The 27,141-nt window shown below is 51.7% G+C and overlaps 34 non-coding genes across 34 annotated transcripts; all 34 read left to right on the forward strand.

Annotated features, from left to right (window-relative positions):
* Positions 1-657: 657 nt before the first annotated feature.
* trnaq-cug (transfer RNA glutamine (anticodon CUG)) lies at positions 658-729 on the forward strand. The gene has a single exon. It is a non-coding gene; the product is annotated as a tRNA-Gln (tRNA).
* Positions 730-991: 262 nt separating this feature from the next.
* Positions 992-1,063, forward strand: trnaq-uug (transfer RNA glutamine (anticodon UUG)). The gene has a single exon. It is a non-coding gene; the product is annotated as a tRNA-Gln (tRNA).
* A 1,198-nt stretch (positions 1,064-2,261) lies between these two features.
* Positions 2,262-2,333, forward strand: trnaq-cug (transfer RNA glutamine (anticodon CUG)). The gene has a single exon. It is a non-coding gene; the product is annotated as a tRNA-Gln (tRNA).
* Positions 2,334-2,595: 262 nt separating this feature from the next.
* On the forward strand, positions 2,596-2,667 carry trnaq-uug (transfer RNA glutamine (anticodon UUG)). The gene has a single exon. It is a non-coding gene; the product is annotated as a tRNA-Gln (tRNA).
* A 1,198-nt stretch (positions 2,668-3,865) lies between these two features.
* On the forward strand, positions 3,866-3,937 carry trnaq-cug (transfer RNA glutamine (anticodon CUG)). Its single transcript has one exon. It is a non-coding gene; the product is annotated as a tRNA-Gln (tRNA).
* A 262-nt stretch (positions 3,938-4,199) lies between these two features.
* On the forward strand, positions 4,200-4,271 carry trnaq-uug (transfer RNA glutamine (anticodon UUG)). Its single transcript has one exon. It is a non-coding gene; the product is annotated as a tRNA-Gln (tRNA).
* Positions 4,272-5,469: 1,198 nt separating this feature from the next.
* Positions 5,470-5,541, forward strand: trnaq-cug (transfer RNA glutamine (anticodon CUG)). The gene has a single exon. It is a non-coding gene; the product is annotated as a tRNA-Gln (tRNA).
* A 262-nt stretch (positions 5,542-5,803) lies between these two features.
* trnaq-uug (transfer RNA glutamine (anticodon UUG)) lies at positions 5,804-5,875 on the forward strand. The gene has a single exon. It is a non-coding gene; the product is annotated as a tRNA-Gln (tRNA).
* A 1,198-nt stretch (positions 5,876-7,073) lies between these two features.
* trnaq-cug (transfer RNA glutamine (anticodon CUG)) lies at positions 7,074-7,145 on the forward strand. The gene has a single exon. It is a non-coding gene; the product is annotated as a tRNA-Gln (tRNA).
* A 262-nt stretch (positions 7,146-7,407) lies between these two features.
* On the forward strand, positions 7,408-7,479 carry trnaq-uug (transfer RNA glutamine (anticodon UUG)). The gene has a single exon. It is a non-coding gene; the product is annotated as a tRNA-Gln (tRNA).
* A 1,198-nt stretch (positions 7,480-8,677) lies between these two features.
* On the forward strand, positions 8,678-8,749 carry trnaq-cug (transfer RNA glutamine (anticodon CUG)). Its single transcript has one exon. It is a non-coding gene; the product is annotated as a tRNA-Gln (tRNA).
* A 262-nt stretch (positions 8,750-9,011) lies between these two features.
* Positions 9,012-9,083, forward strand: trnaq-uug (transfer RNA glutamine (anticodon UUG)). Its single transcript has one exon. It is a non-coding gene; the product is annotated as a tRNA-Gln (tRNA).
* Positions 9,084-10,281: 1,198 nt separating this feature from the next.
* trnaq-cug (transfer RNA glutamine (anticodon CUG)) lies at positions 10,282-10,353 on the forward strand. Its single transcript has one exon. It is a non-coding gene; the product is annotated as a tRNA-Gln (tRNA).
* A 262-nt stretch (positions 10,354-10,615) lies between these two features.
* trnaq-uug (transfer RNA glutamine (anticodon UUG)) lies at positions 10,616-10,687 on the forward strand. The gene has a single exon. It is a non-coding gene; the product is annotated as a tRNA-Gln (tRNA).
* Positions 10,688-11,885: 1,198 nt separating this feature from the next.
* Positions 11,886-11,957, forward strand: trnaq-cug (transfer RNA glutamine (anticodon CUG)). Its single transcript has one exon. It is a non-coding gene; the product is annotated as a tRNA-Gln (tRNA).
* A 262-nt stretch (positions 11,958-12,219) lies between these two features.
* trnaq-uug (transfer RNA glutamine (anticodon UUG)) lies at positions 12,220-12,291 on the forward strand. Its single transcript has one exon. It is a non-coding gene; the product is annotated as a tRNA-Gln (tRNA).
* A 1,198-nt stretch (positions 12,292-13,489) lies between these two features.
* Positions 13,490-13,561, forward strand: trnaq-cug (transfer RNA glutamine (anticodon CUG)). Its single transcript has one exon. It is a non-coding gene; the product is annotated as a tRNA-Gln (tRNA).
* Positions 13,562-13,823: 262 nt separating this feature from the next.
* On the forward strand, positions 13,824-13,895 carry trnaq-uug (transfer RNA glutamine (anticodon UUG)). The gene has a single exon. It is a non-coding gene; the product is annotated as a tRNA-Gln (tRNA).
* Positions 13,896-15,093: 1,198 nt separating this feature from the next.
* On the forward strand, positions 15,094-15,165 carry trnaq-cug (transfer RNA glutamine (anticodon CUG)). The gene has a single exon. It is a non-coding gene; the product is annotated as a tRNA-Gln (tRNA).
* A 262-nt stretch (positions 15,166-15,427) lies between these two features.
* On the forward strand, positions 15,428-15,499 carry trnaq-uug (transfer RNA glutamine (anticodon UUG)). Its single transcript has one exon. It is a non-coding gene; the product is annotated as a tRNA-Gln (tRNA).
* A 1,198-nt stretch (positions 15,500-16,697) lies between these two features.
* On the forward strand, positions 16,698-16,769 carry trnaq-cug (transfer RNA glutamine (anticodon CUG)). Its single transcript has one exon. It is a non-coding gene; the product is annotated as a tRNA-Gln (tRNA).
* A 262-nt stretch (positions 16,770-17,031) lies between these two features.
* Positions 17,032-17,103, forward strand: trnaq-uug (transfer RNA glutamine (anticodon UUG)). Its single transcript has one exon. It is a non-coding gene; the product is annotated as a tRNA-Gln (tRNA).
* Positions 17,104-18,301: 1,198 nt separating this feature from the next.
* trnaq-cug (transfer RNA glutamine (anticodon CUG)) lies at positions 18,302-18,373 on the forward strand. The gene has a single exon. It is a non-coding gene; the product is annotated as a tRNA-Gln (tRNA).
* Positions 18,374-18,635: 262 nt separating this feature from the next.
* trnaq-uug (transfer RNA glutamine (anticodon UUG)) lies at positions 18,636-18,707 on the forward strand. The gene has a single exon. It is a non-coding gene; the product is annotated as a tRNA-Gln (tRNA).
* A 1,198-nt stretch (positions 18,708-19,905) lies between these two features.
* trnaq-cug (transfer RNA glutamine (anticodon CUG)) lies at positions 19,906-19,977 on the forward strand. The gene has a single exon. It is a non-coding gene; the product is annotated as a tRNA-Gln (tRNA).
* Positions 19,978-20,239: 262 nt separating this feature from the next.
* Positions 20,240-20,311, forward strand: trnaq-uug (transfer RNA glutamine (anticodon UUG)). The gene has a single exon. It is a non-coding gene; the product is annotated as a tRNA-Gln (tRNA).
* A 1,198-nt stretch (positions 20,312-21,509) lies between these two features.
* On the forward strand, positions 21,510-21,581 carry trnaq-cug (transfer RNA glutamine (anticodon CUG)). Its single transcript has one exon. It is a non-coding gene; the product is annotated as a tRNA-Gln (tRNA).
* Positions 21,582-21,843: 262 nt separating this feature from the next.
* Positions 21,844-21,915, forward strand: trnaq-uug (transfer RNA glutamine (anticodon UUG)). Its single transcript has one exon. It is a non-coding gene; the product is annotated as a tRNA-Gln (tRNA).
* A 1,198-nt stretch (positions 21,916-23,113) lies between these two features.
* Positions 23,114-23,185, forward strand: trnaq-cug (transfer RNA glutamine (anticodon CUG)). Its single transcript has one exon. It is a non-coding gene; the product is annotated as a tRNA-Gln (tRNA).
* A 262-nt stretch (positions 23,186-23,447) lies between these two features.
* trnaq-uug (transfer RNA glutamine (anticodon UUG)) lies at positions 23,448-23,519 on the forward strand. The gene has a single exon. It is a non-coding gene; the product is annotated as a tRNA-Gln (tRNA).
* A 1,198-nt stretch (positions 23,520-24,717) lies between these two features.
* Positions 24,718-24,789, forward strand: trnaq-cug (transfer RNA glutamine (anticodon CUG)). The gene has a single exon. It is a non-coding gene; the product is annotated as a tRNA-Gln (tRNA).
* A 262-nt stretch (positions 24,790-25,051) lies between these two features.
* trnaq-uug (transfer RNA glutamine (anticodon UUG)) lies at positions 25,052-25,123 on the forward strand. Its single transcript has one exon. It is a non-coding gene; the product is annotated as a tRNA-Gln (tRNA).
* Positions 25,124-26,321: 1,198 nt separating this feature from the next.
* On the forward strand, positions 26,322-26,393 carry trnaq-cug (transfer RNA glutamine (anticodon CUG)). Its single transcript has one exon. It is a non-coding gene; the product is annotated as a tRNA-Gln (tRNA).
* A 262-nt stretch (positions 26,394-26,655) lies between these two features.
* On the forward strand, positions 26,656-26,727 carry trnaq-uug (transfer RNA glutamine (anticodon UUG)). The gene has a single exon. It is a non-coding gene; the product is annotated as a tRNA-Gln (tRNA).
* Positions 26,728-27,141: the final 414 nt, after the last annotated feature.

Here is a 27,141-nt window from a genome sequence, read left to right on the forward strand (position 1 = left end):
ACATTTGTACATACAAGACAGTCCGACGACATAAAAAACACTGCATACAATACAGAGTCCCGGAAAGCCAGGGACACGTGCTCTTGAACACAATCCGTCTGAGATCTCACTTTGCTTAAAAGCATTGCTCATCGCAGCGCTGACACAGCGATGGCCGCCGGTAAGGGAGAGAAACAGCAGCGGTGCTGTTTGAAAAGGCAGCTGTACTGCAGATGTGCCACTTGTCCTACAGCTGTACTTAGCAGAAGGCTAACTGTGAGGTGAGAAAGCTGAAGCCAAAGTGAAATGCTGGCGAGGCGATTGTCCAGCAGCTTGAAAGTTTGCCAGTGAGAGAGATTAGCGAGCAGTAGCCCGGCTCAGAGTTGTTCATGGCCAACAGCAACCCTGCTCCCGCTGAGAAACTAGGTTTCGTGGACAGGTTGGCATATCTGGCACGGCCCGAAAACTTCGGCAAAGTGGATTTCGGAGGCGAGGGCGACCGGCCTTACAGGGCAGCAGGCCGAGACAGCGTGGTTGCACTTGTGAAAGACCGAGTGCACGAGCTGCTGGATCAGCAGATCCACAGTTGCCATTGTGATCCTTGTCGTTGCTGTTCACCCGCTTGACGAATGAGGCAAACATCCTTGAGCAGTGATTCGGCAGCCCCTGCTATCTCAGGGTTCCATGGTGTAATGGTGAGCACTCTGGACTCTGAATCCAGCGATCCGAGTTCAAATCTCGGTGGAGCCTTCTTTCTGGCAGCGTGAGCGATTGTCTTCGACAAAACTGTGGGTTTCACAAATTCCCACACCCATGATGGAAGTGGGCTGGTTTTCACCTTGCCACAGTGTTTGCGATGCTCCTGCGACAAGCGCACGATCTGCTTTTGCTCTGCCCTGTACCACGCAAGTATTCCCTGCCAAGGACGCAGCATCAAGAGACCAGATTCTGAGAGCGTTGCTGCAAGTGTGAATGCAGGAAAGCTCAGGCTGCCTGAGGCCGCAGCACTGCTGGTTCCGTGGTGTAATGGCTAGCACTCTGGACTTTGAATCCAGCGATCCGAGTTCGAATCTCGGCGGAACCTCGACTTGCTTCGTCCCGGCCCTTGTTGAATTTGGGACGTGCGAGTGAAATCTGCCTACGGGCCAATTGTAAGAGCCGCCCTTTTAGCACCTTTGAGTCAGATCTCATCACATTTCTGCCAGAATGGGAGGCACAGGATGATGCCAATCCCGAGGTGGAGTCTTAAGCTCGTCACTGGGTGCCTGCTTTTGCTCTCTCCTGAACCACGGATGTGTTTTCTTCGAAGGACACAGCATTAAGAGACAAGCTGCAGTCAAGCGGTGTTGTTTTTGGAGCTCCTCTCTGTGTTCCACAGGCAGCTGGTGAAAAGGTGACAGGAATTGAAATGAGGCGCATGCTGGACAGGTGCTCTTTTCTTTCATTTGATTAAACAATTCACAGTTTGCCAAACAATTCACAGTAACAGCTGGACACAGAGAAACAGCAATTTTACCAGGGAGAGGAGCAGCAAAGCCAGGCCCCAAGCCCTACCATTCAACCAGTTTTCAGGGAAACCAGGAACCTCAAATCCCAGTTTCAATCACTACAAAACGGTAACAATGACATTTGTACATACAAGACAGTCCGACGACATAAAAAACACTGCATACAATACAGAGTCCCGGAAAGCCAGGGACACGTGCTCTTGAACACAATCCGTCTGAGATCTCACTTTGCTTAAAAGCATTGCTCATCGCAGCGCTGACACAGCGATGGCCGCCGGTAAGGGAGAGAAACAGCAGCGGTGCTGTTTGAAAAGGCAGCTGTACTGCAGATGTGCCACTTGTCCTACAGCTGTACTTAGCAGAAGGCTAACTGTGAGGTGAGAAAGCTGAAGCCAAAGTGAAATGCTGGCGAGGCGATTGTCCAGCAGCTTGAAAGTTTGCCAGTGAGAGAGATTAGCGAGCAGTAGCCCGGCTCAGAGTTGTTCATGGCCAACAGCAACCCTGCTCCCGCTGAGAAACTAGGTTTCGTGGACAGGTTGGCATATCTGGCACGGCCCGAAAACTTCGGCAAAGTGGATTTCGGAGGCGAGGGCGACCGGCCTTACAGGGCAGCAGGCCGAGACAGCGTGGTTGCACTTGTGAAAGACCGAGTGCACGAGCTGCTGGATCAGCAGATCCACAGTTGCCATTGTGATCCTTGTCGTTGCTGTTCACCCGCTTGACGAATGAGGCAAACATCCTTGAGCAGTGATTCGGCAGCCCCTGCTATCTCAGGGTTCCATGGTGTAATGGTGAGCACTCTGGACTCTGAATCCAGCGATCCGAGTTCAAATCTCGGTGGAGCCTTCTTTCTGGCAGCGTGAGCGATTGTCTTCGACAAAACTGTGGGTTTCACAAATTCCCACACCCATGATGGAAGTGGGCTGGTTTTCACCTTGCCACAGTGTTTGCGATGCTCCTGCGACAAGCGCACGATCTGCTTTTGCTCTGCCCTGTACCACGCAAGTATTCCCTGCCAAGGACGCAGCATCAAGAGACCAGATTCTGAGAGCGTTGCTGCAAGTGTGAATGCAGGAAAGCTCAGGCTGCCTGAGGCCGCAGCACTGCTGGTTCCGTGGTGTAATGGCTAGCACTCTGGACTTTGAATCCAGCGATCCGAGTTCGAATCTCGGCGGAACCTCGACTTGCTTCGTCCCGGCCCTTGTTGAATTTGGGACGTGCGAGTGAAATCTGCCTACGGGCCAATTGTAAGAGCTGCCCTTTTAGCACCTTTGAGTCAGATCTCATCACATTTCTGCCAGAATGGGAGGCACAGGATGATGCCAATCCCGAGGTGGAGTCTTAAGCTCGTCACTGGGTGCCTGCTTTTGCTCTCTCCTGAACCACGGATGTGTTTTCTTCGAAGGACACAGCATTAAGAGACAAGCTGCAGTCAAGCGGTGTTGTTTTTGGAGCTCCTCTCTGTGTTCCACAGGCAGCTGGTGAAAAGGTGACAGGAATTGAAATGAGGCGCATGCTGGACAGGTGCTCTTTTCTTTCATTTGATTAAACAATTCACAGTTTGCCAAACAATTCACAGTAACAGCTGGACACAGAGAAACAGCAATTTTACCAGGGAGAGGAGCAGCAAAGCCAGGCCCCAAGCCCTACCATTCAACCAGTTTTCAGGGAAACCAGGAACCTCAAATCCCAGTTTCAATCACTACAAAACGGTAACAATGACATTTGTACATACAAGACAGTCCGACGACATAAAAAACACTGCATACAATACAGAGTCCCGGAAAGCCAGGGACACGTGCTCTTGAACACAATCCGTCTGAGATCTCACTTTGCTTAAAAGCATTGCTCATCGCAGCGCTGACACAGCGATGGCCGCCGGTAAGGGAGAGAAACAGCAGCGGTGCTGTTTGAAAAGGCAGCTGTACTGCAGATGTGCCACTTGTCCTACAGCTGTACTTAGCAGAAGGCTAACTGTGAGGTGAGAAAGCTGAAGCCAAAGTGAAATGCTGGCGAGGCGATTGTCCAGCAGCTTGAAAGTTTGCCAGTGAGAGAGATTAGCGAGCAGTAGCCCGGCTCAGAGTTGTTCATGGCCAACAGCAACCCTGCTCCCGCTGAGAAACTAGGTTTCGTGGACAGGTTGGCATATCTGGCACGGCCCGAAAACTTCGGCAAAGTGGATTTCGGAGGCGAGGGCGACCGGCCTTACAGGGCAGCAGGCCGAGACAGCGTGGTTGCACTTGTGAAAGACCGAGTGCACGAGCTGCTGGATCAGCAGATCCACAGTTGCCATTGTGATCCTTGTCGTTGCTGTTCACCCGCTTGACGAATGAGGCAAACATCCTTGAGCAGTGATTCGGCAGCCCCTGCTATCTCAGGGTTCCATGGTGTAATGGTGAGCACTCTGGACTCTGAATCCAGCGATCCGAGTTCAAATCTCGGTGGAGCCTTCTTTCTGGCAGCGTGAGCGATTGTCTTCGACAAAACTGTGGGTTTCACAAATTCCCACACCCATGATGGAAGTGGGCTGGTTTTCACCTTGCCACAGTGTTTGCGATGCTCCTGCGACAAGCGCACGATCTGCTTTTGCTCTGCCCTGTACCACGCAAGTATTCCCTGCCAAGGACGCAGCATCAAGAGACCAGATTCTGAGAGCGTTGCTGCAAGTGTGAATGCAGGAAAGCTCAGGCTGCCTGAGGCCGCAGCACTGCTGGTTCCGTGGTGTAATGGCTAGCACTCTGGACTTTGAATCCAGCGATCCGAGTTCGAATCTCGGCGGAACCTCGACTTGCTTCGTCCCGGCCCTTGTTGAATTTGGGACGTGCGAGTGAAATCTGCCTACGGGCCAATTGTAAGAGCCGCCCTTTTAGCACCTTTGAGTCAGATCTCATCACATTTCTGCCAGAATGGGAGGCACAGGATGATGCCAATCCCGAGGTGGAGTCTTAAGCTCGTCACTGGGTGCCTGCTTTTGCTCTCTCCTGAACCACGGATGTGTTTTCTTCGAAGGACACAGCATTAAGAGACAAGCTGCAGTCAAGCGGTGTTGTTTTTGGAGCTCCTCTCTGTGTTCCACAGGCAGCTGGTGAAAAGGTGACAGGAATTGAAATGAGGCGCATGCTGGACAGGTGCTCTTTTCTTTCATTTGATTAAACAATTCACAGTTTGCCAAACAATTCACAGTAACAGCTGGACACAGAGAAACAGCAATTTTACCAGGGAGAGGAGCAGCAAAGCCAGGCCCCAAGCCCTACCATTCAACCAGTTTTCAGGGAAACCAGGAACCTCAAATCCCAGTTTCAATCACTACAAAACGGTAACAATGACATTTGTACATACAAGACAGTCCGACGACATAAAAAACACTGCATACAATACAGAGTCCCGGAAAGCCAGGGACACGTGCTCTTGAACACAATCCGTCTGAGATCTCACTTTGCTTAAAAGCATTGCTCATCGCAGCGCTGACACAGCGATGGCCGCCGGTAAGGGAGAGAAACAGCAGCGGTGCTGTTTGAAAAGGCAGCTGTACTGCAGATGTGCCACTTGTCCTACAGCTGTACTTAGCAGAAGGCTAACTGTGAGGTGAGAAAGCTGAAGCCAAAGTGAAATGCTGGCGAGGCGATTGTCCAGCAGCTTGAAAGTTTGCCAGTGAGAGAGATTAGCGAGCAGTAGCCCGGCTCAGAGTTGTTCATGGCCAACAGCAACCCTGCTCCCGCTGAGAAACTAGGTTTCGTGGACAGGTTGGCATATCTGGCACGGCCCGAAAACTTCGGCAAAGTGGATTTCGGAGGCGAGGGCGACCGGCCTTACAGGGCAGCAGGCCGAGACAGCGTGGTTGCACTTGTGAAAGACCGAGTGCACGAGCTGCTGGATCAGCAGATCCACAGTTGCCATTGTGATCCTTGTCGTTGCTGTTCACCCGCTTGACGAATGAGGCAAACATCCTTGAGCAGTGATTCGGCAGCCCCTGCTATCTCAGGGTTCCATGGTGTAATGGTGAGCACTCTGGACTCTGAATCCAGCGATCCGAGTTCAAATCTCGGTGGAGCCTTCTTTCTGGCAGCGTGAGCGATTGTCTTCGACAAAACTGTGGGTTTCACAAATTCCCACACCCATGATGGAAGTGGGCTGGTTTTCACCTTGCCACAGTGTTTGCGATGCTCCTGCGACAAGCGCACGCGCTGCTTTTGCTCTGCCCTGTACCACGCAAGTATTCCCTGCCAAGGACGCAGCATCAAGAGACCAGATTCTGAGAGCGTTGCTGCAAGTGTGAATGCAGGAAAGCTCAGGCTGCCTGAGGCCGCAGCACTGCTGGTTCCGTGGTGTAATGGCTAGCACTCTGGACTTTGAATCCAGCGATCCGAGTTCGAATTTCGGCGGAACCTCGACTTGCTTCGTCCCGGCCCTTGTTGAATTTGGGACGTGCGAGTGAAATCTGCCTACGGGCCAATTGTAAGAGCCGCCCTTTTAGCACCTTTGAGTCAGATCTCATCACATTTCTGCCAGAATGGGAGGCACAGGATGATGCCAATCCCGAGGTGGAGTCTTAAGCTCGTCACTGGGTGCCTGCTTTTGCTCTCTCCTGAACCACGGATGTGTTTTCTTCGAAGGACACAGCATTAAGAGACAAGCTGCAGTCAAGCGGTGTTGTTTTTGGAGCTCCTCTCTGTGTTCCACAGGCAGCTGGTGAAAAGGTGACAGGAATTGAAATGAGGCGCATGCTGGACAGGTGCTCTTTTCTTTCATTTGATTAAACAATTCACAGTTTGCCAAACAATTCACAGTAACAGCTGGACACAGAGAAACAGCAATTTTACCAGGGAGAGGAGCAGCAAAGCCAGGCCCCAAGCCCTACCATTCAACCAGTTTTCAGGGAAACCAGGAACCTCAAATCCCAGTTTCAATCACTACAAAACGGTAACAATGACATTTGTACATACAAGACAGTCCGACGACATAAAAAACACTGCATACAATACAGAGTCCCGGAAAGCCAGGGACACGTGCTCTTGAACACAATCCGTCTGAGATCTCACTTTGCTTAAAAGCATTGCTCATCGCAGCGCTGACACAGCGATGGCCGCCGGTAAGGGAGAGAAACAGCAGCGGTGCTGTTTGAAAAGGCAGCTGTACTGCAGATGTGCCACTTGTCCTACAGCTGTACTTAGCAGAAGGCTAACTGTGAGGTGAGAAAGCTGAAGCCAAAGTGAAATGCTGGCGAGGCGATTGTCCAGCAGCTTGAAAGTTTGCCAGTGAGAGAGATTAGCGAGCAGTAGCCCGGCTCAGAGTTGTTCATGGCCAACAGCAACCCTGCTCCCGCTGAGAAACTAGGTTTCGTGGACAGGTTGGCATATCTGGCACGGCCCGAAAACTTCGGCAAAGTGGATTTCGGAGGCGAGGGCGACCGGCCTTACAGGGCAGCAGGCCGAGACAGCGTGGTTGCACTTGTGAAAGACCGAGTGCACGAGCTGCTGGATCAGCAGATCCACAGTTGCCATTGTGATCCTTGTCGTTGCTGTTCACCCGCTTGACGAATGAGGCAAACATCCTTGAGCAGTGATTCGGCAGCCCCTGCTATCTCAGGGTTCCATGGTGTAATGGTGAGCACTCTGGACTCTGAATCCAGCGATCCGAGTTCAAATCTCGGTGGAGCCTTCTTTCTGGCAGCGTGAGCGATTGTCTTCGACAAAACTGTGGGTTTCACAAATTCCCACACCCATGATGGAAGTGGGCTGGTTTTCACCTTGCCACAGTGTTTGCGATGCTCCTGCGACAAGCGCACGATCTGCTTTTGCTCTGCCCTGTACCACGCAAGTATTCCCTGCCAAGGACGCAGCATCAAGAGACCAGATTCTGAGAGCGTTGCTGCAAGTGTGAATGCAGGAAAGCTCAGGCTGCCTGAGGCCGCAGCACTGCTGGTTCCGTGGTGTAATGGCTAGCACTCTGGACTTTGAATCCAGCGATCCGAGTTCGAATCTCGGCGGAACCTCGACTTGCTTCGTCCCGGCCCTTGTTGAATTTGGGACGTGCGAGTGAAATCTGCCTACGGGCCAATTGTAAGAGCCGCCCTTTTAGCACCTTTGAGTCAGATCTCATCACATTTCTGCCAGAATGGGAGGCACAGGATGATGCCAATCCCGAGGTGGAGTCTTAAGCTCGTCACTGGGTGCCTGCTTTTGCTCTCTCCTGAACCACGGATGTGTTTTCTTCGAAGGACACAGCATTAAGAGACAAGCTGCAGTCAAGCGGTGTTGTTTTTGGAGCTCCTCTCTGTGTTCCACAGGCAGCTGGTGAAAAGGTGACAGGAATTGAAATGAGGCGCATGCTGGACAGGTGCTCTTTTCTTTCATTTGATTAAACAATTCACAGTTTGCCAAACAATTCACAGTAACAGCTGGACACAGAGAAACAGCAATTTTACCAGGGAGAGGAGCAGCAAAGCCAGGCCCCAAGCCCTACCATTCAACCAGTTTTCAGGGAAACCAGGAACCTCAAATCCCAGTTTCAATCACTACAAAACGGTAACAATGACATTTGTACATACAAGACAGTCCGACGACATAAAAAACACTGCATACAATACAGAGTCCCGGAAAGCCAGGGACACGTGCTCTTGAACACAATCCGTCTGAGATCTCACTTTGCTTAAAAGCATTGCTCATCGCAGCGCTGACACAGCGATGGCCGCCGGTAAGGGAGAGAAACAGCAGCGGTGCTGTTTGAAAAGGCAGCTGTACTGCAGATGTGCCACTTGTCCTACAGCTGTACTTAGCAGAAGGCTAACTGTGAGGTGAGAAAGCTGAAGCCAAAGTGAAATGCTGGCGAGGCGATTGTCCAGCAGCTTGAAAGTTTGCCAGTGAGAGAGATTAGCGAGCAGTAGCCCGGTTCAGAGTTGTTCATGGCCAACAGCAACCCTGCTCCCGCTGAGAAACTAGGTTTCGTGGACAGGTTGGCATATCTGGCACGGCCCGAAAACTTCGGCAAAGTGGATTTCGGAGGCGAGGGCGACCGGCCTTACAGGGCAGCAGGCCGAGACAGCGTGGTTGCACTTGTGAAAGACCGAGTGCACGAGCTGCTGGATCAGCAGATCCACAGTTGCCATTGTGATCCTTGTCGTTGCTGTTCACCCGCTTGACGAATGAGGCAAACATCCTTGAGCAGTGATTCGGCAGCCCCTGCTATCTCAGGGTTCCATGGTGTAATGGTGAGCACTCTGGACTCTGAATCCAGCGATCCGAGTTCAAATCTCGGTGGAGCCTTCTTTCTGGCAGCGTGAGCGATTGTCTTCGACAAAACTGTGGGTTTCACAAATTCCCACACCCATGATGGAAGTGGGCTGGTTTTCACCTTGCCACAGTGTTTGCGATGCTCCTGCGACAAGCGCACGATCTGCTTTTGCTCTGCCCTGTACCACGCAAGTATTCCCTGCCAAGGACGCAGCATCAAGAGACCAGATTCTGAGAGCGTTGCTGCAAGTGTGAATGCAGGAAAGCTCAGGCTGCCTGAGGCCGCAGCACTGCTGGTTCCGTGGTGTAATGGCTAGCACTCTGGACTTTGAATCCAGCGATCCGAGTTCGAATCTCGGCGGAACCTCGACTTGCTTCGTCCCGGCCCTTGTTGAATTTGGGACGTGCGAGTGAAATCTGCCTACGGGCCAATTGTAAGAGCCGCCCTTTTAGCACCTTTGAGTCAGATCTCATCACATTTCTGCCAGAATGGGAGGCACAGGATGATGCCAATCCCGAGGTGGAGTCTTAAGCTCGTCACTGGGTGCCTGCTTTTGCTCTCTCCTGAACCACGGATGTGTTTTCTTCGAAGGACACAGCATTAAGAGACAAGCTGCAGTCAAGCGGTGTTGTTTTTGGAGCTCCTCTCTGTGTTCCACAGGCAGCTGGTGAAAAGGTGACAGGAATTGAAATGAGGCGCATGCTGGACAGGTGCTCTTTTCTTTCATTTGATTAAACAATTCACAGTTTGCCAAACAATTCACAGTAACAGCTGGACACAGAGAAACAGCAATTTTACCAGGGAGAGGAGCAGCAAAGCCAGGCCCCAAGCCCTACCATTCAACCAGTTTTCAGGGAAACCAGGAACCTCAAATCCCAGTTTCAATCACTACAAAACGGTAACAATGACATTTGTACATACAAGACAGTCCGACGACATAAAAAACACTGCATACAATACAGAGTCCCGGAAAGCCAGGGACACGTGCTCTTGAACACAATCCGTCTGAGATCTCACTTTGCTTAAAAGCATTGCTCATCGCAGCGCTGACACAGCGATGGCCGCCGGTAAGGGAGAGAAACAGCAGCGGTGCTGTTTGAAAAGGCAGCTGTACTGCAGATGTGCCACTTGTCCTACAGCTGTACTTAGCAGAAGGCTAACTGTGAGGTGAGAAAGCTGAAGCCAAAGTGAAATGCTGGCGAGGCGATTGTCCAGCAGCTTGAAAGTTTGCCAGTGAGAGAGATTAGCGAGCAGTAGCCCGGCTCAGAGTTGTTCATGGCCAACAGCAACCCTGCTCCCGCTGAGAAACTAGGTTTCGTGGACAGGTTGGCATATCTGGCACGGCCCGAAAACTTCGGCAAAGTGGATTTCGGAGGCGAGGGCGACCGGCCTTACAGGGCAGCAGGCCGAGACAGCGTGGTTGCACTTGTGAAAGACCGAGTGCACGAGCTGCTGGATCAGCAGATCCACAGTTGCCATTGTGATCCTTGTCGTTGCTGTTCACCCGCTTGACGAATGAGGCAAACATCCTTGAGCAGTGATTCGGCAGCCCCTGCTATCTCAGGGTTCCATGGTGTAATGGTGAGCACTCTGGACTCTGAATCCAGCGATCCGAGTTCAAATCTCGGTGGAGCCTTCTTTCTGGCAGCGTGAGCGATTGTCTTCGACAAAACTGTGGGTTTCACAAATTCCCACACCCATGATGGAAGTGGGCTGGTTTTCACCTTGCCACAGTGTTTGCGATGCTCCTGCGACAAGCGCACGATCTGCTTTTGCTCTGCCCTGTACCACGCAAGTATTCCCTGCCAAGGACGCAGCATCAAGAGACCAGATTCTGAGAGCGTTGCTGCAAGTGTGAATGCAGGAAAGCTCAGGCTGCCTGAGGCCGCAGCACTGCTGGTTCCGTGGTGTAATGGCTAGCACTCTGGACTTTGAATCCAGCGATCCGAGTTCGAATCTCGGCGGAACCTCGACTTGCTTCGTCCCGGCCCTTGTTGAATTTGGGACGTGCGAGTGAAATCTGCCTACGGGCCAATTGTAAGAGCTGCCCTTTTAGCACCTTTGAGTCAGATCTCATCACATTTCTGCCAGAATGGGAGGCACAGGATGATGCCAATCCCGAGGTGGAGTCTTAAGCTCGTCACTGGGTGCCTGCTTTTGCTCTCTCCTGAACCACGGATGTGTTTTCTTCGAAGGACACAGCATTAAGAGACAAGCTGCAGTCAAGCGGTGTTGTTTTTGGAGCTCCTCTCTGTGTTCCACAGGCAGCTGGTGAAAAGGTGACAGGAATTGAAATGAGGCGCATGCTGGACAGGTGCTCTTTTCTTTCATTTGATTAAACAATTCACAGTTTGCCAAACAATTCACAGTAACAGCTGGACACAGAGAAACAGCAATTTTACCAGGGAGAGGAGCAGCAAAGCCAGGCCCCAAGCCCTACCATTCAACCAGTTTTCAGGGAAACCAGGAACCTCAAATCCCAGTTTCAATCACTACAAAACGGTAACAATGACATTTGTACATACAAGACAGTCCGACGACATAAAAAACACTGCATACAATACAGAGTCCCGGAAAGCCAGGGACACGTGCTCTTGAACACAATCCGTCTGAGATCTCACTTTGCTTAAAAGCATTGCTCATCGCAGCGCTGACACAGCGATGGCCGCCGGTAAGGGAGAGAAACAGCAGCGGTGCTGTTTGAAAAGGCAGCTGTACTGCAGATGTGCCACTTGTCCTACAGCTGTACTTAGCAGAAGGCTAACTGTGAGGTGAGAAAGCTGAAGCCAAAGTGAAATGCTGGCGAGGCGATTGTCCAGCAGCTTGAAAGTTTGCCAGTGAGAGAGATTAGCGAGCAGTAGCCCGGCTCAGAGTTGTTCATGGCCAACAGCAACCCTGCTCCCGCTGAGAAACTAGGTTTCGTGGACAGGTTGGCATATCTGGCACGGCCCGAAAACTTCGGCAAAGTGGATTTCGGAGGCGAGGGCGACCGGCCTTACAGGGCAGCAGGCCGAGACAGCGTGGTTGCACTTGTGAAAGACCGAGTGCACGAGCTGCTGGATCAGCAGATCCACAGTTGCCATTGTGATCCTTGTCGTTGCTGTTCACCCGCTTGACGAATGAGGCAAACATCCTTGAGCAGTGATTCGGCAGCCCCTGCTATCTCAGGGTTCCATGGTGTAATGGTGAGCACTCTGGACTCTGAATCCAGCGATCCGAGTTCAAATCTCGGTGGAGCCTTCTTTCTGGCAGCGTGAGCGATTGTCTTCGACAAAACTGTGGGTTTCACAAATTCCCACACCCATGATGGAAGTGGGCTGGTTTTCACCTTGCCACAGTGTTTGCGATGCTCCTGCGACAAGCGCACGATCTGCTTTTGCTCTGCCCTGTACCACGCAAGTATTCCCTGCCAAGGACGCAGCATCAAGAGACCAGATTCTGAGAGCGTTGCTGCAAGTGTGAATGCAGGAAAGCTCAGGCTGCCTGAGGCCGCAGCACTGCTGGTTCCGTGGTGTAATGGCTAGCACTCTGGACTTTGAATCCAGCGATCCGAGTTCGAATCTCGGCGGAACCTCGACTTGCTTCGTCCCGGCCCTTGTTGAATTTGGGACGTGCGAGTGAAATCTGCCTACGGGCCAATTGTAAGAGCTGCCCTTTTAGCACCTTTGAGTCAGATCTCATCACATTTCTGCCAGAATGGGAGGCACAGGATGATGCCAATCCCGAGGTGGAGTCTTAAGCTCGTCACTGGGTGCCTGCTTTTGCTCTCTCCTGAACCACGGATGTGTTTTCTTCGAAGGACACAGCATTAAGAGACAAGCTGCAGTCAAGCGGTGTTGTTTTTGGAGCTCCTCTCTGTGTTCCACAGGCAGCTGGTGAAAAGGTGACAGGAATTGAAATGAGGCGCATGCTGGACAGGTGCTCTTTTCTTTCATTTGATTAAACAATTCACAGTTTGCCAAACAATTCACAGTAACAGCTGGACACAGAGAAACAGCAATTTTACCAGGGAGAGGAGCAGCAAAGCCAGGCCCCAAGCCCTACCATTCAACCAGTTTTCAGGGAAACCAGGAACCTCAAATCCCAGTTTCAATCACTACAAAACGGTAACAATGACATTTGTACATACAAGACAGTCCGACGACATAAAAAACACTGCATACAATACAGAGTCCCGGAAAGCCAGGGACACGTGCTCTTGAACACAATCCGTCTGAGATCTCACTTTGCTTAAAAGCATTGCTCATCGCAGCGCTGACACAGCGATGGCCGCCGGTAAGGGAGAGAAACAGCAGCGGTGCTGTTTGAAAAGGCAGCTGTACTGCAGATGTGCCACTTGTCCTACAGCTGTACTTAGCAGAAGGCTAACTGTGAGGTGAGAAAGCTGAAGCCAAAGTGAAATGCTGGCGAGGCGATTGTCCAGCAGCTTGAAAGTTTGCCAGTGAGAGAGATTAGCGAGCAGTAGCCCGGCTCAGAGTTGTTCATGGCCAACAGCAACCCTGCTCCCGCTGAGAAACTAGGTTTCGTGGACAGGTTGGCATATCTGGCACGGCCCGAAAACTTCGGCAAAGTGGATTTCGGAGGCGAGGGCGACCGGCCTTACAGGGCAGCAGGCCGAGACAGCGTGGTTGCACTTGTGAAAGACCGAGTGCACGAGCTGCTGGATCAGCAGATCCACAGTTGCCATTGTGATCCTTGTCGTTGCTGTTCACCCGCTTGACGAATGAGGCAAACATCCTTGAGCAGTGATTCGGCAGCCCCTGCTATCTCAGGGTTCCATGGTGTAATGGTGAGCACTCTGGACTCTGAATCCAGCGATCCGAGTTCAAATCTCGGTGGAGCCTTCTTTCTGGCAGCGTGAGCGATTGTCTTCGACAAAACTGTGGGTTTCACAAATTCCCACACCCATGATGGAAGTGGGCTGGTTTTCACCTTGCCACAGTGTTTGCGATGCTCCTGCGTCAAGCGCACGCGCTGCTTTTGCTCTGCCCTGTACCACGCAAGTATTCCCTGCCAAGGACGCAGCATCAAGAGACCAGATTCTGAGAGCGTTGCTGCAAGTGTGAATGCAGGAAAGCTCAGGCTGCCTGAGGCCGCAGCACTGCTGGTTCCGTGGTGTAATGGCTAGCACTCTGGACTTTGAATCCAGCGATCCGAGTTCGAATCTCGGCGGAACCTCGACTTGCTTCGTCCCGGCCCTTGTTGAATTTGGGACGTGCGAGTGAAATCTGCCTACGGGCCAATTGTAAGAGCTGCCCTTTTAGCACCTTTGAGTCAGATCTCATCACATTTCTGCCAGAATGGGAGGCACAGGATGATGCCAATCCCGAGGTGGAGTCTTAAGCTCGTCACTGGGTGCCTGCTTTTGCTCTCTCCTGAACCACGGATGTGTTTTCTTCGAAGGACACAGCATTAAGAGACAAGCTGCAGTCAAGCGGTGTTGTTTTTGGAGCTCCTCTCTGTGTTCCACAGGCAGCTGGTGAAAAGGTGACAGGAATTGAAATGAGGCGCATGCTGGACAGGTGCTCTTTTCTTTCATTTGATTAAACAATTCACAGTTTGCCAAACAATTCACAGTAACAGCTGGACACAGAGAAACAGCAATTTTACCAGGGAGAGGAGCAGCAAAGCCAGGCCCCAAGCCCTACCATTCAACCAGTTTTCAGGGAAACCAGGAACCTCAAATCCCAGTTTCAATCACTACAAAACGGTAACAATGACATTTGTACATACAAGACAGTCCGACGACATAAAAAACACTGCATACAATACAGAGTCCCGGAAAGCCAGGGACACGTGCTCTTGAACACAATCCGTCTGAGATCTCACTTTGCTTAAAAGCATTGCTCATCGCAGCGCTGACACAGCGATGGCCGCCGGTAAGGGAGAGAAACAGCAGCGGTGCTGTTTGAAAAGGCAGCTGTACTGCAGATGTGCCACTTGTCCTACAGCTGTACTTAGCAGAAGGCTAACTGTGAGGTGAGAAAGCTGAAGCCAAAGTGAAATGCTGGCGAGGCGATTGTCCAGCAGCTTGAAAGTTTGCCAGTGAGAGAGATTAGCGAGCAGTAGCCCGGCTCAGAGTTGTTCATGGCCAACAGCAACCCTGCTCCCGCTGAGAAACTAGGTTTCGTGGACAGGTTGGCATATCTGGCACGGCCCGAAAACTTCGGCAAAGTGGATTTCGGAGGCGAGGGCGACCGGCCTTACAGGGCAGCAGGCCGAGACAGCGTGGTTGCACTTGTGAAAGACCGAGTGCACGAGCTGCTGGATCAGCAGATCCACAGTTGCCATTGTGATCCTTGTCGTTGCTGTTCACCCGCTTGACGAATGAGGCAAACATCCTTGAGCAGTGATTCGGCAGCCCCTGCTATCTCAGGGTTCCATGGTGTAATGGTGAGCACTCTGGACTCTGAATCCAGCGATCCGAGTTCAAATCTCGGTGGAGCCTTCTTTCTGGCAGCGTGAGCGATTGTCTTCGACAAAACTGTGGGTTTCACAAATTCCCACACCCATGATGGAAGTGGGCTGGTTTTCACCTTGCCACAGTGTTTGCGATGCTCCTGCGACAAGCGCACGATCTGCTTTTGCTCTGCCCTGTACCACGCAAGTATTCCCTGCCAAGGACGCAGCATCAAGAGACCAGATTCTGAGAGCGTTGCTGCAAGTGTGAATGCAGGAAAGCTCAGGCTGCCTGAGGCCGCAGCACTGCTGGTTCCGTGGTGTAATGGCTAGCACTCTGGACTTTGAATCCAGCGATCCGAGTTCGAATCTCGGCGGAACCTCGACTTGCTTCGTCCCGGCCCTTGTTGAATTTGGGACGTGCGAGTGAAATCTGCCTACGGGCCAATTGTAAGAGCCGCCCTTTTAGCACCTTTGAGTCAGATCTCATCACATTTCTGCCAGAATGGGAGGCACAGGATGATGCCAATCCCGAGGTGGAGTCTTAAGCTCGTCACTGGGTGCCTGCTTTTGCTCTCTCCTGAACCACGGATGTGTTTTCTTCGAAGGACACAGCATTAAGAGACAAGCTGCAGTCAAGCGGTGTTGTTTTTGGAGCTCCTCTCTGTGTTCCACAGGCAGCTGGTGAAAAGGTGACAGGAATTGAAATGAGGCGCATGCTGGACAGGTGCTCTTTTCTTTCATTTGATTAAACAATTCACAGTTTGCCAAACAATTCACAGTAACAGCTGGACACAGAGAAACAGCAATTTTACCAGGGAGAGGAGCAGCAAAGCCAGGCCCCAAGCCCTACCATTCAACCAGTTTTCAGGGAAACCAGGAACCTCAAATCCCAGTTTCAATCACTACAAAACGGTAACAATGACATTTGTACATACAAGACAGTCCGACGACATAAAAAACACTGCATACAATACAGAGTCCCGGAAAGCCAGGGACACGTGCTCTTGAACACAATCCGTCTGAGATCTCACTTTGCTTAAAAGCATTGCTCATCGCAGCGCTGACACAGCGATGGCCGCCGGTAAGGGAGAGAAACAGCAGCGGTGCTGTTTGAAAAGGCAGCTGTACTGCAGATGTGCCACTTGTCCTACAGCTGTACTTAGCAGAAGGCTAACTGTGAGGTGAGAAAGCTGAAGCCAAAGTGAAATGCTGGCGAGGCGATTGTCCAGCAGCTTGAAAGTTTGCCAGTGAGAGAGATTAGCGAGCAGTAGCCCGGCTCAGAGTTGTTCATGGCCAACAGCAACCCTGCTCCCGCTGAGAAACTAGGTTTCGTGGACAGGTTGGCATATCTGGCACGGCCCGAAAACTTCGGCAAAGTGGATTTCGGAGGCGAGGGCGACCGGCCTTACAGGGCAGCAGGCCGAGACAGCGTGGTTGCACTTGTGAAAGACCGAGTGCACGAGCTGCTGGATCAGCAGATCCACAGTTGCCATTGTGATCCTTGTCGTTGCTGTTCACCCGCTTGACGAATGAGGCAAACATCCTTGAGCAGTGATTCGGCAGCCCCTGCTATCTCAGGGTTCCATGGTGTAATGGTGAGCACTCTGGACTCTGAATCCAGCGATCCGAGTTCAAATCTCGGTGGAGCCTTCTTTCTGGCAGCGTGAGCGATTGTCTTCGACAAAACTGTGGGTTTCACAAATTCCCACACCCATGATGGAAGTGGGCTGGTTTTCACCTTGCCACAGTGTTTGCGATGCTCCTGCGACAAGCGCACGATCTGCTTTTGCTCTGCCCTGTACCACGCAAGTATTCCCTGCCAAGGACGCAGCATCAAGAGACCAGATTCTGAGAGCGTTGCTGCAAGTGTGAATGCAGGAAAGCTCAGGCTGCCTGAGGCCGCAGCACTGCTGGTTCCGTGGTGTAATGGCTAGCACTCTGGACTTTGAATCCAGCGATCCGAGTTCGAATCTCGGCGGAACCTCGACTTGCTTTGTCCCGGCCCTTGTTGAATTTGGGACGTGCGAGTGAAATCTGCCTACGGGCCAATTGTAAGAGCCGCCCTTTTAGCACCTTTGAGTCAGATCTCATCACATTTCTGCCAGAATGGGAGGCACAGGATGATGCCAATCCCGAGGTGGAGTCTTAAGCTCGTCACTGGGTGCCTGCTTTTGCTCTCTCCTGAACCACGGATGTGTTTTCTTCGAAGGACACAGCATTAAGAGACAAGCTGCAGTCAAGCGGTGTTGTTTTTGGAGCTCCTCTCTGTGTTCCACAGGCAGCTGGTGAAAAGGTGACAGGAATTGAAATGAGGCGCATGCTGGACAGGTGCTCTTTTCTTTCATTTGATTAAACAATTCACAGTTTGCCAAACAATTCACAGTAACAGCTGGACACAGAGAAACAACAATTTTACCAGGGAGAGGAGCAGCAAAGCCAGGCCCCAAGCCCTACCATTCAACCAGTTTTCAGGGAAACCAGGAACCTCAAATCCCAGTTTCAATCACTACAAAACGGTAACAATGACATTTGTACATACAAGACAGTCCGACGACATAAAAAACACTGCATACAATACAGAGTCCCGGAAAGCCAGGGACACGTGCTCTTGAACACAATCCGTCTGAGATCTCACTTTGCTTAAAAGCATTGCTCATCGCAGCGCTGACACAGCGATGGCCGCCGGTAAGGGAGAGAAACAGCAGCGGTGCTGTTTGAAAAGGCAGCTGTACTGCAGATGTGCCACTTGTCCTACAGCTGTACTTAGCAGAAGGCTAACTGTGAGGTGAGAAAGCTGAAGCCAAAGTGAAATGCTGGCGAGGCGATTGTCCAGCAGCTTGAAAGTTTGCCAGTGAGAGAGATTAGCGAGCAGTAGCCCGGCTCAGAGTTGTTCATGGCCAACAGCAACCCTGCTCCCGCTGAGAAACTAGGTTTCGTGGACAGGTTGGCATATCTGGCACGGCCCGAAAACTTCGGCAAAGTGGATTTCGGAGGCGAGGGCGACCGGCCTTACAGGGCAGCAGGCCGAGACAGCGTGGTTGCACTTGTGAAAGACCGAGTGCACGAGCTGCTGGATCAGCAGATCCACAGTTGCCATTGTGATCCTTGTCGTTGCTGTTCACCCGCTTGACGAATGAGGCAAACATCCTTGAGCAGTGATTCGGCAGCCCCTGCTATCTCAGGGTTCCATGGTGTAATGGTGAGCACTCTGGACTCTGAATCCAGCGATCCGAGTTCAAATCTCGGTGGAGCCTTCTTTCTGGCAGCGTGAGCGATTGTCTTCGACAAAACTGTGGGTTTCACAAATTCCCACACCCATGATGGAAGTGGGCTGGTTTTCACCTTGCCACAGTGTTTGCGATGCTCCTGCGACAAGCGCACGATCTGCTTTTGCTCTGCCCTGTACCACGCAAGTATTCCCTGCCAAGGACGCAGCATCAAGAGACCAGATTCTGAGAGCGTTGCTGCAAGTGTGAATGCAGGAAAGCTCAGGCTGCCTGAGGCCGCAGCACTGCTGGTTCCGTGGTGTAATGGCTAGCACTCTGGACTTTGAATCCAGCGATCCGAGTTCGAATCTCGGCGGAACCTCGACTTGCTTCGTCCCGGCCCTTGTTGAATTTGGGACGTGCGAGTGAAATCTGCCTACGGGCCAATTGTAAGAGCTGCCCTTTTAGCACCTTTGAGTCAGATCTCATCACATTTCTGCCAGAATGGGAGGCACAGGATGATGCCAATCCCGAGGTGGAGTCTTAAGCTCGTCACTGGGTGCCTGCTTTTGCTCTCTCCTGAACCACGGATGTGTTTTCTTCGAAGGACACAGCATTAAGAGACAAGCTGCAGTCAAGCGGTGTTGTTTTTGGAGCTCCTCTCTGTGTTCCACAGGCAGCTGGTGAAAAGGTGACAGGAATTGAAATGAGGCGCATGCTGGACAGGTGCTCTTTTCTTTCATTTGATTAAACAATTCACAGTTTGCCAAACAATTCACAGTAACAGCTGGACACAGAGAAACAGCAATTTTACCAGGGAGAGGAGCAGCAAAGCCAGGCCCCAAGCCCTACCATTCAACCAGTTTTCAGGGAAACCAGGAACCTCAAATCCCAGTTTCAATCACTACAAAACGGTAACAATGACATTTGTACATACAAGACAGTCCGACGACATAAAAAACACTGCATACAATACAGAGTCCCGGAAAGCCAGGGACACGTGCTCTTGAACACAATCCGTCTGAGATCTCACTTTGCTTAAAAGCATTGCTCATCGCAGCGCTGACACAGCGATGGCCGCCGGTAAGGGAGAGAAACAGCAGCGGTGCTGTTTGAAAAGGCAGCTGTACTGCAGATGTGCCACTTGTCCTACAGCTGTACTTAGCAGAAGGCTAACTGTGAGGTGAGAAAGCTGAAGCCAAAGTGAAATGCTGGCGAGGCGATTGTCCAGCAGCTTGAAAGTTTGCCAGTGAGAGAGATTAGCGAGCAGTAGCCCGGCTCAGAGTTGTTCATGGCCAACAGCAACCCTGCTCCCGCTGAGAAACTAGGTTTCGTGGACAGGTTGGCATATCTGGCACGGCCCGAAAACTTCGGCAAAGTGGATTTCGGAGGCGAGGGCGACCGGCCTTACAGGGCAGCAGGCCGAGACAGCGTGGTTGCACTTGTGAAAGACCGAGTGCACGAGCTGCTGGATCAGCAGATCCACAGTTGCCATTGTGATCCTTGTCGTTGCTGTTCACCCGCTTGACGAATGAGGCAAACATCCTTGAGCAGTGATTCGGCAGCCCCTGCTATCTCAGGGTTCCATGGTGTAATGGTGAGCACTCTGGACTCTGAATCCAGCGATCCGAGTTCAAATCTCGGTGGAGCCTTCTTTCTGGCAGCGTGAGCGATTGTCTTCGACAAAACTGTGGGTTTCACAAATTCCCACACCCATGATGGAAGTGGGCTGGTTTTCACCTTGCCACAGTGTTTGCGATGCTCCTGCGACAAGCGCACGATCTGCTTTTGCTCTGCCCTGTACCACGCAAGTATTCCCTGCCAAGGACGCAGCATCAAGAGACCAGATTCTGAGAGCGTTGCTGCAAGTGTGAATGCAGGAAAGCTCAGGCTGCCTGAGGCCGCAGCACTGCTGGTTCCGTGGTGTAATGGCTAGCACTCTGGACTTTGAATCCAGCGATCCGAGTTCGAATCTCGGCGGAACCTCGACTTGCTTCGTCCCGGCCCTTGTTGAATTTGGGACGTGCGAGTGAAATCTGCCTACGGGCCAATTGTAAGAGCTGCCCTTTTAGCACCTTTGAGTCAGATCTCATCACATTTCTGCCAGAATGGGAGGCACAGGATGATGCCAATCCCGAGGTGGAGTCTTAAGCTCGTCACTGGGTGCCTGCTTTTGCTCTCTCCTGAACCACGGATGTGTTTTCTTCGAAGGACACAGCATTAAGAGACAAGCTGCAGTCAAGCGGTGTTGTTTTTGGAGCTCCTCTCTGTGTTCCACAGGCAGCTGGTGAAAAGGTGACAGGAATTGAAATGAGGCGCATGCTGGACAGGTGCTCTTTTCTTTCATTTGATTAAACAATTCACAGTTTGCCAAACAATTCACAGTAACAGCTGGACACAGAGAAACAGCAATTTTACCAGGGAGAGGAGCAGCAAAGCCAGGCCCCAAGCCCTACCATTCAACCAGTTTTCAGGGAAACCAGGAACCTCAAATCCCAGTTTCAATCACTACAAAACGGTAACAATGACATTTGTACATACAAGACAGTCCGACGACATAAAAAACACTGCATACAATACAGAGTCCCGGAAAGCCAGGGACACGTGCTCTTGAACACAATCCGTCTGAGATCTCACTTTGCTTAAAAGCATTGCTCATCGCAGCGCTGACACAGCGATGGCCGCCGGTAAGGGAGAGAAACAGCAGCGGTGCTGTTTGAAAAGGCAGCTGTACTGCAGATGTGCCACTTGTCCTACAGCTGTACTTAGCAGAAGGCTAACTGTGAGGTGAGAAAGCTGAAGCCAAAGTGAAATGCTGGCGAGGCGATTGTCCAGCAGCTTGAAAGTTTGCCAGTGAGAGAGATTAGCGAGCAGTAGCCCGGCTCAGAGTTGTTCATGGCCAACAGCAACCCTGCTCCCGCTGAGAAACTAGGTTTCGTGGACAGGTTGGCATATCTGGCACGGCCCGAAAACTTCGGCAAAGTGGATTTCGGAGGCGAGGGCGACCGGCCTTACAGGGCAGCAGGCCGAGACAGCGTGGTTGCACTTGTGAAAGACCGAGTGCACGAGCTGCTGGATCAGCAGATCCACAGTTGCCATTGTGATCCTTGTCGTTGCTGTTCACCCGCTTGACGAATGAGGCAAACATCCTTGAGCAGTGATTCGGCAGCCCCTGCTATCTCAGGGTTCCATGGTGTAATGGTGAGCACTCTGGACTCTGAATCCAGCGATCCGAGTTCAAATCTCGGTGGAGCCTTCTTTCTGGCAGCGTGAGCGATTGTCTTCGACAAAACTGTGGGTTTCACAAATTCCCACACCCATGATGGAAGTGGGCTGGTTTTCACCTTGCCACAGTGTTTGCGATGCTCCTGCGACAAGCGCACGATCTGCTTTTGCTCTGCCCTGTACCACGCAAGTATTCCCTGCCAAGGACGCAGCATCAAGAGACCAGATTCTGAGAGCGTTGCTGCAAGTGTGAATGCAGGAAAGCTCAGGCTGCCTGAGGCCGCAGCACTGCTGGTTCCGTGGTGTAATGGCTAGCACTCTGGACTTTGAATCCAGCGATCCGAGTTCGAATCTCGGCGGAACCTCGACTTGCTTCGTCCCGGCCCTTGTTGAATTTGGGACGTGCGAGTGAAATCTGCCTACGGGCCAATTGTAAGAGCTGCCCTTTTAGCACCTTTGAGTCAGATCTCATCACATTTCTGCCAGAATGGGAGGCACAGGATGATGCCAATCCCGAGGTGGAGTCTTAAGCTCGTCACTGGGTGCCTGCTTTTGCTCTCTCCTGAACCACGGATGTGTTTTCTTCGAAGGACACAGCATTAAGAGACAAGCTGCAGTCAAGCGGTGTTGTTTTTGGAGCTCCTCTCTGTGTTCCACAGGCAGCTGGTGAAAAGGTGACAGGAATTGAAATGAGGCGCATGCTGGACAGGTGCTCTTTTCTTTCATTTGATTAAACAATTCACAGTTTGCCAAACAATTCACAGTAACAGCTGGACACAGAGAAACAACAATTTTACCAGGGAGAGGAGCAGCAAAGCCAGGCCCCAAGCCCTACCATTCAACCAGTTTTCAGGGAAACCAGGAACCTCAAATCCCAGTTTCAATCACTACAAAACGGTAACAATGACATTTGTACATACAAGACAGTCCGACGACATAAAAAACACTGCATACAATACAGAGTCCCGGAAAGCCAGGGACACGTGCTCTTGAACACAATCCGTCTGAGATCTCACTTTGCTTAAAAGCATTGCTCATCGCAGCGCTGACACAGCGATGGCCGCCGGTAAGGGAGAGAAACAGCAGCGGTGCTGTTTGAAAAGGCAGCTGTACTGCAGATGTGCCACTTGTCCTACAGCTGTACTTAGCAGAAGGCTAACTGTGAGGTGAGAAAGCTGAAGCCAAAGTGAAATGCTGGCGAGGCGATTGTCCAGCAGCTTGAAAGTTTGCCAGTGAGAGAGATTAGCGAGCAGTAGCCCGGCTCAGAGTTGTTCATGGCCAACAGCAACCCTGCTCCCGCTGAGAAACTAGGTTTCGTGGACAGGTTGGCATATCTGGCACGGCCCGAAAACTTCGGCAAAGTGGATTTCGGAGGCGAGGGCGACCGGCCTTACAGGGCAGCAGGCCGAGACAGCGTGGTTGCACTTGTGAAAGACCGAGTGCACGAGCTGCTGGATCAGCAGATCCACAGTTGCCATTGTGATCCTTGTCGTTGCTGTTCACCCGCTTGACGAATGAGGCAAACATCCTTGAGCAGTGATTCGGCAGCCCCTGCTATCTCAGGGTTCCATGGTGTAATGGTGAGCACTCTGGACTCTGAATCCAGCGATCCGAGTTCAAATCTCGGTGGAGCCTTCTTTCTGGCAGCGTGAGCGATTGTCTTCGACAAAACTGTGGGTTTCACAAATTCCCACACCCATGATGGAAGTGGGCTGGTTTTCACCTTGCCACAGTGTTTGCGATGCTCCTGCGACAAGCGCACGATCTGCTTTTGCTCTGCCCTGTACCACGCAAGTATTCCCTGCCAAGGACGCAGCATCAAGAGACCAGATTCTGAGAGCGTTGCTGCAAGTGTGAATGCAGGAAAGCTCAGGCTGCCTGAGGCCGCAGCACTGCTGGTTCCGTGGTGTAATGGCTAGCACTCTGGACTTTGAATCCAGCGATCCGAGTTCGAATCTCGGCGGAACCTCGACTTGCTTCGTCCCGGCCCTTGTTGAATTTGGGACGTGCGAGTGAAATCTGCCTACGGGCCAATTGTAAGAGCTGCCCTTTTAGCACCTTTGAGTCAGATCTCATCACATTTCTGCCAGAATGGGAGGCACAGGATGATGCCAATCCCGAGGTGGAGTCTTAAGCTCGTCACTGGGTGCCTGCTTTTGCTCTCTCCTGAACCACGGATGTGTTTTCTTCGAAGGACACAGCATTAAGAGACAAGCTGCAGTCAAGCGGTGTTGTTTTTGGAGCTCCTCTCTGTGTTCCACAGGCAGCTGGTGAAAAGGTGACAGGAATTGAAATGAGGCGCATGCTGGACAGGTGCTCTTTTCTTTCATTTGATTAAACAATTCACAGTTTGCCAAACAATTCACAGTAACAGCTGGACACAGAGAAACAGCAATTTTACCAGGGAGAGGAGCAGCAAAGCCAGGCCCCAAGCCCTACCATTCAACCAGTTTTCAGGGAAACCAGGAACCTCAAATCCCAGTTTCAATCACTACAAAACGGTAACAATGACATTTGTACATACAAGACAGTCCGACGACATAAAAAACACTGCATACAATACAGAGTCCCGGAAAGCCAGGGACACGTGCTCTTGAACACAATCCGTCTGAGATCTCACTTTGCTTAAAAGCATTGCTCATCGCAGCGCTGACACAGCGATGGCCGCCGGTAAGGGAGAGAAACAGCAGCGGTGCTGTTTGAAAAGGCAGCTGTACTGCAGATGTGCCACTTGTCCTACAGCTGTACTTAGCAGAAGGCTAACTGTGAGGTGAGAAAGCTGAAGCCAAAGTGAAATGCTGGCGAGGCGATTGTCCAGCAGCTTGAAAGTTTGCCAGTGAGAGAGATTAGCGAGCAGTAGCCCGGCTCAGAGTTGTTCATGGCCAACAGCAACCCTGCTCCCGCTGAGAAACTAGGTTTCGTGGACAGGTTGGCATATCTGGCACGGCCCGAAAACTTCGGCAAAGTGGATTTCGGAGGCGAGGGCGACCGGCCTTACAGGGCAGCAGGCCGAGACAGCGTGGTTGCACTTGTGAAAGACCGAGTGCACGAGCTGCTGGATCAGCAGATCCACAGTTGCCATTGTGATCCTTGTCGTTGCTGTTCACCCGCTTGACGAATGAGGCAAACATCCTTGAGCAGTGATTCGGCAGCCCCTGCTATCTCAGGGTTCCATGGTGTAATGGTGAGCACTCTGGACTCTGAATCCAGCGATCCGAGTTCAAATCTCGGTGGAGCCTTCTTTCTGGCAGCGTGAGCGATTGTCTTCGACAAAACTGTGGGTTTCACAAATTCCCACACCCATGATGGAAGTGGGCTGGTTTTCACCTTGCCACAGTGTTTGCGATGCTCCTGCGACAAGCGCACGATCTGCTTTTGCTCTGCCCTGTACCACGCAAGTATTCCCTGCCAAGGACGCAGCATCAAGAGACCAGATTCTGAGAGCGTTGCTGCAAGTGTGAATGCAGGAAAGCTCAGGCTGCCTGAGGCCGCAGCACTGCTGGTTCCGTGGTGTAATGGCTAGCACTCTGGACTTTGAATCCAGCGATCCGAGTTCGAATCTCGGCGGAACCTCGACTTGCTTCGTCCCGGCCCTTGTTGAATTTGGGACGTGCGAGTGAAATCTGCCTACGGGCCAATTGTAAGAGCTGCCCTTTTAGCACCTTTGAGTCAGATCTCATCACATTTCTGCCAGAATGGGAGGCACAGGATGATGCCAATCCCGAGGTGGAGTCTTAAGCTCGTCACTGGGTGCCTGCTTTTGCTCTCTCCTGAACCACGGATGTGTTTTCTTCGAAGGACACAGCATTAAGAGACAAGCTGCAGTCAAGCGGTGTTGTTTTTGGAGCTCCTCTCTGTGTTCCACAGGCAGCTGGTGAAAAGGTGACAGGAATTGAAATGAGGCGCATGCTGGACAGGTGCTCTTTTCTTTCATTTGATTAAACAATTCACAGTTTGCCAAACAATTCACAGTAACAGCTGGACACAGAGAAACAGCAATTTTACCAGGGAGAGGAGCAGCAAAGCCAGGCCCCAAGCCCTACCATTCAACCAGTTTTCAGGGAAACCAGGAACCTCAAATCCCAGTTTCAATCACTACAAAACGGTAACAATGACATTTGTACATACAAGACAGTCCGACGACATAAAAAACACTGCATACAATACAGAGTCCCGGAAAGCCAGGGACACGTGCTCTTGAACACAATCCGTCTGAGATCTCACTTTGCTTAAAAGCATTGCTCATCGCAGCGCTGACACAGCGATGGCCGCCGGTAAGGGAGAGAAACAGCAGCGGTGCTGTTTGAAAAGGCAGCTGTACTGCAGATGTGCCACTTGTCCTACAGCTGTACTTAGCAGAAGGCTAACTGTGAGGTGAGAAAGCTGAAGCCAAAGTGAAATGCTGGCGAGGCGATTGTCCAGCAGCTTGAAAGTTTGCCAGTGAGAGAGATTAGCGAGCAGTAGCCCGGCTCAGAGTTGTTCATGGCCAACAGCAACCCTGCTCCCGCTGAGAAACTAGGTTTCGTGGACAGGTTGGCATATCTGGCACGGCCCGAAAACTTCGGCAAAGTGGATTTCGGAGGCGAGGGCGACCGGCCTTACAGGGCAGCAGGCCGAGACAGCGTGGTTGCACTTGTGAAAGACCGAGTGCACGAGCTGCTGGATCAGCAGATCCACAGTTGCCATTGTGATCCTTGTCGTTGCTGTTCACCCGCTTGACGAATGAGGCAAACATCCTTGAGCAGTGATTCGGCAGCCCCTGCTATCTCAGGGTTCCATGGTGTAATGGTGAGCACTCTGGACTCTGAATCCAGCGATCCGAGTTCAAATCTCGGTGGAGCCTTCTTTCTGGCAGCGTGAGCGATTGTCTTCGACAAAACTGTGGGTTTCACAAATTCCCACACCCATGATGGAAGTGGGCTGGTTTTCACCTTGCCACAGTGTTTGCGATGCTCCTGCGACAAGCGCACGATCTGCTTTTGCTCTGCCCTGTACCACGCAAGTATTCCCTGCCAAGGACGCAGCATCAAGAGACCAGATTCTGAGAGCGTTGCTGCAAGTGTGAATGCAGGAAAGCTCAGGCTGCCTGAGGCCGCAGCACTGCTGGTTCCGTGGTGTAATGGCTAGCACTCTGGACTTTGAATCCAGCGATCCGAGTTCGAATCTCGGCGGAACCTCGACTTGCTTCGTCCCGGCCCTTGTTGAATTTGGGACGTGCGAGTGAAATCTGCCTACGGGCCAATTGTAAGAGCTGCCCTTTTAGCACCTTTGAGTCAGATCTCATCACATTTCTGCCAGAATGGGAGGCACAGGATGATGCCAATCCCGAGGTGGAGTCTTAAGCTCGTCACTGGGTGCCTGCTTTTGCTCTCTCCTGAACCACGGATGTGTTTTCTTCGAAGGACACAGCATTAAGAGACAAGCTGCAGTCAAGCGGTGTTGTTTTTGGAGCTCCTCTCTGTGTTCCACAGGCAGCTGGTGAAAAGGTGACAGGAATTGAAATGAGGCGCATGCTGGACAGGTGCTCTTTTCTTTCATTTGATTAAACAATTCACAGTTTGCCAAACAATTCACAGTAACAGCTGGACACA

This window comes from Chiloscyllium plagiosum, unplaced genomic scaffold (genome assembly GCF_037043375.1).
Source record: "Chiloscyllium plagiosum isolate Xiang-an unplaced genomic scaffold, Cpla_swu_hap1 HiC_scaffold_44, whole genome shotgun sequence".
Classification (NCBI taxonomy): Eukaryota; Metazoa; Chordata; class Chondrichthyes; order Orectolobiformes; family Hemiscylliidae; genus Chiloscyllium; species Chiloscyllium plagiosum.